The sequence below is a fragment of the Oncorhynchus gorbuscha genome, unplaced genomic scaffold (assembly GCF_021184085.1).
Source record: "Oncorhynchus gorbuscha isolate QuinsamMale2020 ecotype Even-year unplaced genomic scaffold, OgorEven_v1.0 Un_scaffold_512, whole genome shotgun sequence".
Taxonomy (NCBI): Eukaryota; Metazoa; Chordata; class Actinopteri; order Salmoniformes; family Salmonidae; genus Oncorhynchus; species Oncorhynchus gorbuscha.
In genome coordinates, this window is record NW_025745344.1 from 8,937 (window position 1) to 17,872 (window position 8,936).

Sequence of the window (8,936 nt, forward strand, 5' to 3'; positions counted from 1 at the left end):
AGGTATTAAGGGTAAGATAGATGGAGTAGGGTATGATAGGTGGTGTAGGGTAGATGGTGTAGGGTATGGTAGATGGTGTAGGGTATGGTAGATGGTGTAGGGAATGGTAGATGGTGTAGGGTAGATGGTGTAGGGTATGGTAGATGGTGTAGGGTAGATGGTGTAGGGTATGGTAGATGGTGTAGGGTATGGTGGATGGTGTAGGGTATGGTAGGTGGTGTAGGGTATGGTAGATGGTGTAGGGTAGATGGTGTAGGGTATGGTAGATGGTGTAGGGTATGGTAGATGGTGTAGGGTATGGTAGATGGTGTAGGGTAGATGGTGTAGGGTATGGTAGGTGGTGTAGGGTATGGTAGGTGGTGTAGGGTAGATGGTGTAGGGTATGGTAGATGGTGTAGGGTATGGTAGGTGGTGTAGGGTATGGTAGATGGTGTAGGGTATGGTAGATGGTGTAGGGTATGGTAGATGGTGTAGGGTATGGTAGGTGGTGTAGGGTATGGTAGATGGTGTAGGGTATGGTAGATGGTGTAGGGTATGGTAGGTGGTGTAGGGTATGGTAGGTGGTGTAGGGTAGATGGTGAAGGGCATGGTAGATGGTGTAAGGGTTGGTAGATGGTGAAGGGTAGATGGTGTAGGGTATGGTAGATGGTGAAGGGTAGGTGGTGTAGGGTATGGTAGGTGGTGTAGGGTATGGTAGATGGAGTAGGGTATGGTAGATGGTGTAGGGTATGGTAGATGGAATAGGGTATGGTAGGTGGTGTAGGGTATGGTAGATGGAGTAGGGTATGGTAGGTGGTGTAGGGTATGGTAGATGGAGTAGGGTATGGTAGATGGTGTAGGGTATGGTAGATGGAATAGGGTATGGTAGGTGGTGTAGGGTATGGTAGATGGAGTAGGGTATGGTAGGTGGTGTAGGGTATGGTAGGTGGTGTAGGGTATGGTAGATGGAGTAGGGTATGGTAGATGGTGTAGGGTAGATGGTGTAGGGTATGGTGGGTGGTGTAGGGTATGGCAGATGGTGTAGGGTATGGTAGATGGTGTAGGGTAGATGGTGTAGGGTATGGTAGGTGGTGTAGGGTAGATGGTGTAGGGTATGGTAGATGGAGTAGGGTATGGTAGATGGTGTAGGGTAGATGGTGTAGGGTATGGTAGGTGGTGTAGGGTATGGCAGATGGTGTAGGGTATGGTAGATGGTGTAGGGTAGATGGTGTAGGGTATGGTAGGTGGTGTAGGGTATGGTAGGTGGTGTAGAGTATGGTAGATGGTGTAGGGTATAGTAGATGGTGTAGGGTAGATGGTGTAGGGTATGGTAGATGGTGTAGGGTATGGTAGATGGTGTAGGGTAGGTGGTGTAGGGTATGGTAGGTGGTGTAGGGTATGGTGGATGGTGTAGGGTATGGTAGATGGTGTAGGGTATGGTAGATGGTGTAGGGTATGGTAGATGGTTTAGGGTATGGTAGATGGTGTAGGGTATGGTAGATGGTGTAGGGTATGGTAGATGGTGTAGGGTATGGTAGGTGGTGTAGGGTATGGTAGATGGTGTAGGGTAGATGGTGTAGGGTATGGTAGATGGTGTATGGAAGATGGTGTATGGAAGATGGTGTAGGGTAGATGGTGTAGGGTAGATGGTGTAGGGTAGATGGTGTATGGAAGATGGTGTAGGGTAGATGGTGTAGGGTAGATGGTGTAGGGTAGATGGTGTAGGGTAGATGGTGTAGGTTACAGGAGAGTAGGAGGATACAGCCCCTTTAAGACTGAGATGTAGGTTATGGGACAACACAGAGGAGACAGCCCCTTTAAGACTGAGATGTAGGTTACGGGACAACACAGAGGAGACAGCCCCTTTAAGACTGAGATGTAGAGATGTAGGTTATGGGACAACACAGAGGAGACAGCCCCTTTAAGACTGAGATGTAGAGATGTAAGTTATGTGACAACACAGAGGAGACAGCCCCTCTAAGACTGAGATGTAGGGATGTAGGTTATGGGACAACACAGAGAAGACAGCCCCTTTAAGACTGAGATGTAGGTTACGGGACAACACAGAGGAGACAGCTCCTTTAAGACTGAGATGTAGGGATGTAGGTTATGGGACAACACAGAGAAGACAGCCCCTTTAAGACTGAGATGTAGGTTACGGGACAACACAGAGGAGACAGCCCCTGTAAGAAAAACAATTGATTGATTTCTGACCTCGTGTAATTGACCAGGCGTGTTTTTCATATCCCATAACACCCCACAGCACTAGACTCTCACTAGGACTCCATATCCCATAACACCCCACAGCACTAGACTCTCACTAGGACTCCATATCCCATAACACCCCACATCACTAGATTCTCACTAGGACTCCATATCCCATAACACCCCACAGCACTAGACTCTCACTCGGACTCCATATCCCATAACACCCCACAGCACTAGACTCTCCCTACGACTCCATATCCCATAACACCCCACAGCACTAGACTCTCACTAGGACTCCATATCCCATAACACCCCACAGCACTAGACTCTCACTAGGACTCCATATCCCATAACACCCCACAGCACTAGACCAGATATGTTTTTTTGTTCCAAGTATGGAGAAATATTTTAGCATGAATCTATCATCACGTAATACGAATTACATTTTTTTTTACATCTAATTTTAGAACAGATTTCGCTTCTGAAAAAAATGACAATTTGTCATTTCTAATTAAAATCTACATACTTCCAGAAATGCCAAGAATTCCAGTTTTGACATGGAGTCCCGTTGGAGATTGACAGGCTAATCAGATTCTGTGTGAATAAGTAGTTATCCTGACACTAACCCAGCCCTCAGCTGTCATTCTTCTGAGTTGTCCTGTGGGACTCCTGGAACCATTTCCGTCCCAAATGGAAACTCCTTCCCTGTTTAGTGCACTACCATTGACCAGATCCCAATTGGGCCCGAGGAGGCTTTCGACATAAGTACCGCACTAAATAGGGATTAGGGTGTAATTTGGGACATATGTAAAAAAATATATATATATTTAAAAAATAAATGTCAAAAATGACCGAGGACAGCCGAGACGTGACAATCAATGCCAGGGTGGAGGTATTGATGAAAGGTGTTAGAAATGACTGGGCATTATTACATGGAGTCCTCAAGCACACTCTGGGCATCTCTGGGGTGTTGGAGGAGGGTGTGTGTGTGTGTGTGTGTGTGTGTGTGTGTGTGTGTGTGTGTGTGTGTGTGTGTGTGTGTGTGTGTGTGTGTGTGTGTGTGTGTGTGTGTGTGTGTGTGTGTGTGTGTGTGTGTGTGTGTGTGTGTGTGTGTGTGTGTAGGTCCTGGATCACTTTACAGCCTCTTGACAGCAGAAGCAGACTGGAATATAATCCTCCTGTTACTGTGACCCAGACTGGAATATAATCCTCCTGTTACTGTGACCCAGACTGGAATATAATCCTCCTGTTACTGTGACCCAGACTGGAATATAATCCTCCTGTTACTGTGACCCAGACTGGAATATAATCCTCCTGTTACTGTGACCCAGACTGGAATATAATCCTCCTGTTACTGTGACCCAGACTGGAATATAATCCTCCTGTCACTGTGACCCAGACTGGAATATAATCCTCCTGTTACTATGACCCAGACTGGAATATAATCCTCCTGTTACTGTGACCCAGACTGGAATATAATCCTCCTGTTACTGTGACCCAGACTGGAATATAATCCTCCTGTTACTGTGACCCAGACTGGAATATAATCCCCCTGTTACTGTGACCCAGACTGGAATATAATCATCCTGTTACTGTGACCCAGACTGGAATATAATCCCCCTGTTACTGTGACCCAGACTGGAATATAATCCTCCTGTTACTGTGACCCAGACTGGAATATAATCCTCCTGTTACTGTTACTGTGACCCAGACTGGAATATAATCCTCCTGTTACTGTTACTGTGACCCAGACTGGAATATAATCCTCCTGTTACTGTGATCCAGACTGGAATATAATCCTCCTGTTACTGTGACCCAGACTGGAATATAATCCTCCTGTTACTGTGACCCAGACTGGAATATAATCCTCCTGTTACTGTGACCCAGACTGGAATATAATCCTCCTGTTACTGTGACTCACACTGGAATATAATCCTCCTGTTACTGTTACTGTGACCCAGACTGGAATATAATCCTCCTGTTACTGTGACCCAGACTGGAATATAATCCTCCTGTTACTGTGATCCAGACTGGAATATAATCCTCCTGTTACTGTGACCCAGACTGGAATATAATCCTCCTGTTACTGTGACCCAGACTGGAATATAATCCTCCTGTTACTGTGACCCAGACTGGAATATAATCCTCCTGTTACTGTGACCCAGACTGGAATATAATCCTCCTGTTACTGTGACCCAGACTGGAATATAATCCTCCTGTTACTGTGACCCAGACTGGAATATAATCCTCCTGTTACTGTGATCCAGACTGGAATATAATCCTCCTGTTACTGTGACCCAGACTGGAATATAATCCTCCTGTTACTGTGACCCAGACTGGAATATAATCCTCCTGTTACTGTGACCCAGACTGGAATATAATCCTCCTGTTACTGTGACCCAGACTGGAATATAATCCTCCTGTTACTGTGACCCAGACTGGAATATAATCCTCCTGTTACTGTGACCCAGACTGGAATATAATCCTCCTGTTACTGTGACCCAGACTGGAATATAATCCTCCTGTTACTGTGACCCAGAATGAAATATAATCCTCCTGTTACTGTGACCCAGACTGGAATATAATCCTCCTGTTACTGTGACCCAGACTGGAATATAATCCTCCTGTTACTGTTACTGTGACCCAGACTGGAATATAATCCTCCTGTTACTGTGACCCAGACTGGAATATAATCCTCCTGTTACTGTGACCCAGACTGGAATATAATCCTCCTGTTACTGTGACCCAGACTGGAATATAATCCTCCTGTCACTGTGACCCAGACTGGAATATAATCCTCCTGTTACTGTGACCCAGACTGGAATATAATCCTCCTGTTACTGTGACCCAGACTGGAATATAATCCTCCTGTTACTGTGACCCAGACTGGAATATAATCCTCCTGTTACTGTGACCCAGACTGGAATATAATCCTCCTGTTACTGTGATCCAGACTGGAATATAATCCTCCTGTTACTGTGACCCAGACTGGAATATAATCCCCCTGTTACTGTGACCCAGACTGGAATATAATCCTCCTGTTACTGTGACCCAGACTGGAATATAATCCTCCTGTTACTGTGACCCAGACTGGAATATAATCATCCTGTTACTGTAACCCAGACTGGAATCTCATTCTCGTGTCTCTGTGGATACGCTATCTCTTCTCACCAGAGGGTTAGTGTGTTAGTTACTGTGGATACACTATCTCTTCTCACCAGAGGGTTAGTGTGTTAGTTACTGTGGATACACTATCTCTTCTCACCAGAGGGTTAGTGTGTTAGTTACCATGGATACACTATCTCTTCTCACCAGAGGTTTAGGGTTAGTGTGTTAGTTACCATGGATACGCTATCTCTTCTCACCAGAGGGTTAGTGTGTTAGTTACTGTGGATACACTATCTCTTCTCACCAGAGGGTTAGTGTGTTAGTTACTGTGGATACACTATCTCTTCTCACCAGAGGGTTAGTGTGTTAGTTACCATGGATACACTATCTCTTCTCACCAGAGGGTTAGGGTTAGTGTGTTAGTTAGTTACTGTGAATACACTATCTCTTCTCACCAGAGGGTTAGGGTTAGTGTGTTAGTTACCATGGATACACTATCTCTTCTCACCAGAGGGTTAGGGTTAGTGTGTTAGTTAGTTACTGTGAATACACTATCTCTTCTCACCAGAGGGTTAGTGTGTTAGTTACTGTGGATACACTATCTCTTCTCACCAGAGAGTTAGGGTTAGTGTGTTAGTTCCTGTGGATACACTATCTCTTCTCACCAGAGGTTTAGGGTTAGTGTGTTAGTTACCGTGGATACACTATCTCTTCTCAGCGGAGGGTTAGTGTGTTAGTTACCATGAATACACTATCTCTTCTCACAAGAGGGTTAGGGTTAGTGTGTTAGTTACTGTGGATACACTATCTCTTCTCACCAGAGAGTTAGGGTTAGTGTGTTAGTTACTGTGGATACACTATCTCTTCTCTCCAGAGGGTTAGGGTTAGTGTGTTAGTTACTGTGGATACACTATCTCTTCTCACCAGAGGGTTAGTGTGTTAGTTACTGTGGATACACTATCTCTTCTCACCAGAGAGTTAGGGTTAGTGTGTTAGTTACTGTGGATACACTATCTCTTCTCACCAGAGGTTTAGGGTTAGTGTGTTAGTTACCGTGGATACACTATCTCTTCTCAGCGGAGGGTTAGTGTGTTAGTTACTGTGGATACACTATCTCTTCTCAGCGGAGGGTTAGTGTGTTAGTTACTGTGGATACACTATCTCTTCTCACCAGAGAGTTAGGGTTAGTGTGTTAGTTACTGTGGATACACTATCTCTTCTCACCAGAGGTTTAGGGTTAGTGTGTTAGTTACCGTGGATACACTATCTCTTCTCACCAGAGGTTTAGGGTTAGTGTGTTAGTTACCGTGGATACACTATCTCTTCTCAGCGGAGGGTTAGTGTGTTAGTTACTGTGGATACACTATCTCTTCTCAGCGGAGGGTTAGTGTGTTAGTTACTGTGGATACACTATCTCTTCTCACCAGAGAGTTAGGGTTAGTGTGTTAAATTACTGTGGATACACTATCTCTTCTCACCAGAGGGTTAGGGTTAGTGTGTTAGTTACTGTGGATACACTATCTCTTCTCCTCCTAAATTACAACACTCACCAGAGGGCAGGACTCGAACAAGCATCAATCCTCCAATTTCTCTGCTTGTTGTCTCGCTAAACGAGTCACAGCAGCTTTGAAGTTGTTTTGCCCAATGGAATTATTATGCATTCCTGTAACAATTTAATCAAGACACACACACTCACTTACACACACAGACACACACACACACACACACTCACTTACACACACAGACACACACACACACGTACACACACACACACACACACTCACTTACACACACACACACACACACACACTCACACACACACACACACACTCACTCACTCACACACTCACACACACACACACACACACACACACTCACTCACTCACACACACTCACTCACTCACTCACTCACACACACACACACACACACACACACACACACACACACACACACACACACACACACACACACACACACACACACACACACACTCACACACACACACACACACACACAGACACACAGACACACACACACTCCTGACCCATGTCATATTGGGGACTATAGAGTAGGCCAGGTCCTGACCCATGTCATATTGGGGACTATAGAGTAGGCCAGGTCCTGACCCATGTCATATTGGGGACTATAGAGTAGGCCAGGTCCTGACCCATGTCATATTGGGGACTATAGAGTAGGCCAGGTCCTGACCCATGTCATATTGACCTGGGACTGTAGAGTAGGCCAGGTCCTGACCCATGTCATATTGGGGACTATAGAGTAGGCCAGGTCCTGACCCATGTCATATTGATGTGTAGTGGTGTTATCTGGGACTGTAGAGTAGGCCAGGTCCTGACCCATGTCATATTGGGGACTATAGAGTAGGCCAGGTCCTAACCCATGTCATATTGGGGACTATAGAGTAGGCCAGGTCCTGACCCATGTCATATTGGGGACTATAGAGTAGGCCAGGTCCTGACCCATGTCATATTGGGGACTATAGAGTAGGCCAGGTCCTGACCCATGTCATATTGGGGACTATAGAGTAGGCCAGGTCCTGACCCATGTCATATTGGGGACTATAGAGTAGGCCAGGTCCTGACCCATGTCATATTGGGGACTATAGAGTAGGCCAGGTCCTGACCCATGTCATATTGGGGACTATAGAGTAGGCCAGGTCCTGACCCATGTCATATTGGGGACTATAGAGTAGGCCAGGTCCTGACCCATGTCATATTGGGGACTGTAGAGTAGGCCAGGTCCTGACCCATGTCATATTGGGGACTATAGAGTAGGCCAGGTCCTGACCCATGTCATATTGGGGACTGTAGAGTAGGCCAGGTCCTGACCCATGTCATATTGGGGACTATAGAGTAGGCCAGGTCCTGACCCATGTCATATTGGGGACTATAGAGTAGGCCAGGTCCTGACCCATGTCATATTGGGGACTATAGAGTAGGCCAGGTCCTGACCCATGTCATATTGGGGACTATAGAGTAGGCCAGGTCCTGACCCATGTCATATTGATGTGTAGTGGTGTTATCTGGGACTGTAGAGTAGGCCAGGTCCTGACCCATGTCATATTGGGGACTATAGAGTAGGCCAGGTCCTGACCCATGTCATATTGGGGACTATAGAGTAGGCCAGGTCCTGACCCATGTCATATTGGGGACTGTAGAGTAGGCCAGGTCCTGACCCATGTCATATTGGGGACTATAGAGTAGGCCAGGTCCTGACCCATGTCATATTGACCTGGGACTGTAGAGTAGGCCAGGTCCTGACCCATGTCATATTGGGGACTATAGAGTAGGCCAGGTCCTGACCCATGTCATATTGGGGACTATAGAGTAGGCCAGGTCCTGACCCATGTCATATTGATGTGTAGTGGTGTTATCTGGGACTGTAGAGTAGGCCAGGTCCTGACCCATGTCATATTGGGGACTATAGAGTAGGCCAGGTCCTGACCCATGTCATATTTGGGACTATAGAGTAGGCCAGGTCCTGACCCATGTCATATTGGGGACTGTAGAGTAGGCCAGGTCCTGACCCATGTCATATTGGGGACTATAGAGTAGGCCAGGTCCTGACCCATGTCATATTGGGGACTGTAGAGTAGGCCAGGTCCTGACCCATGTCATATTGG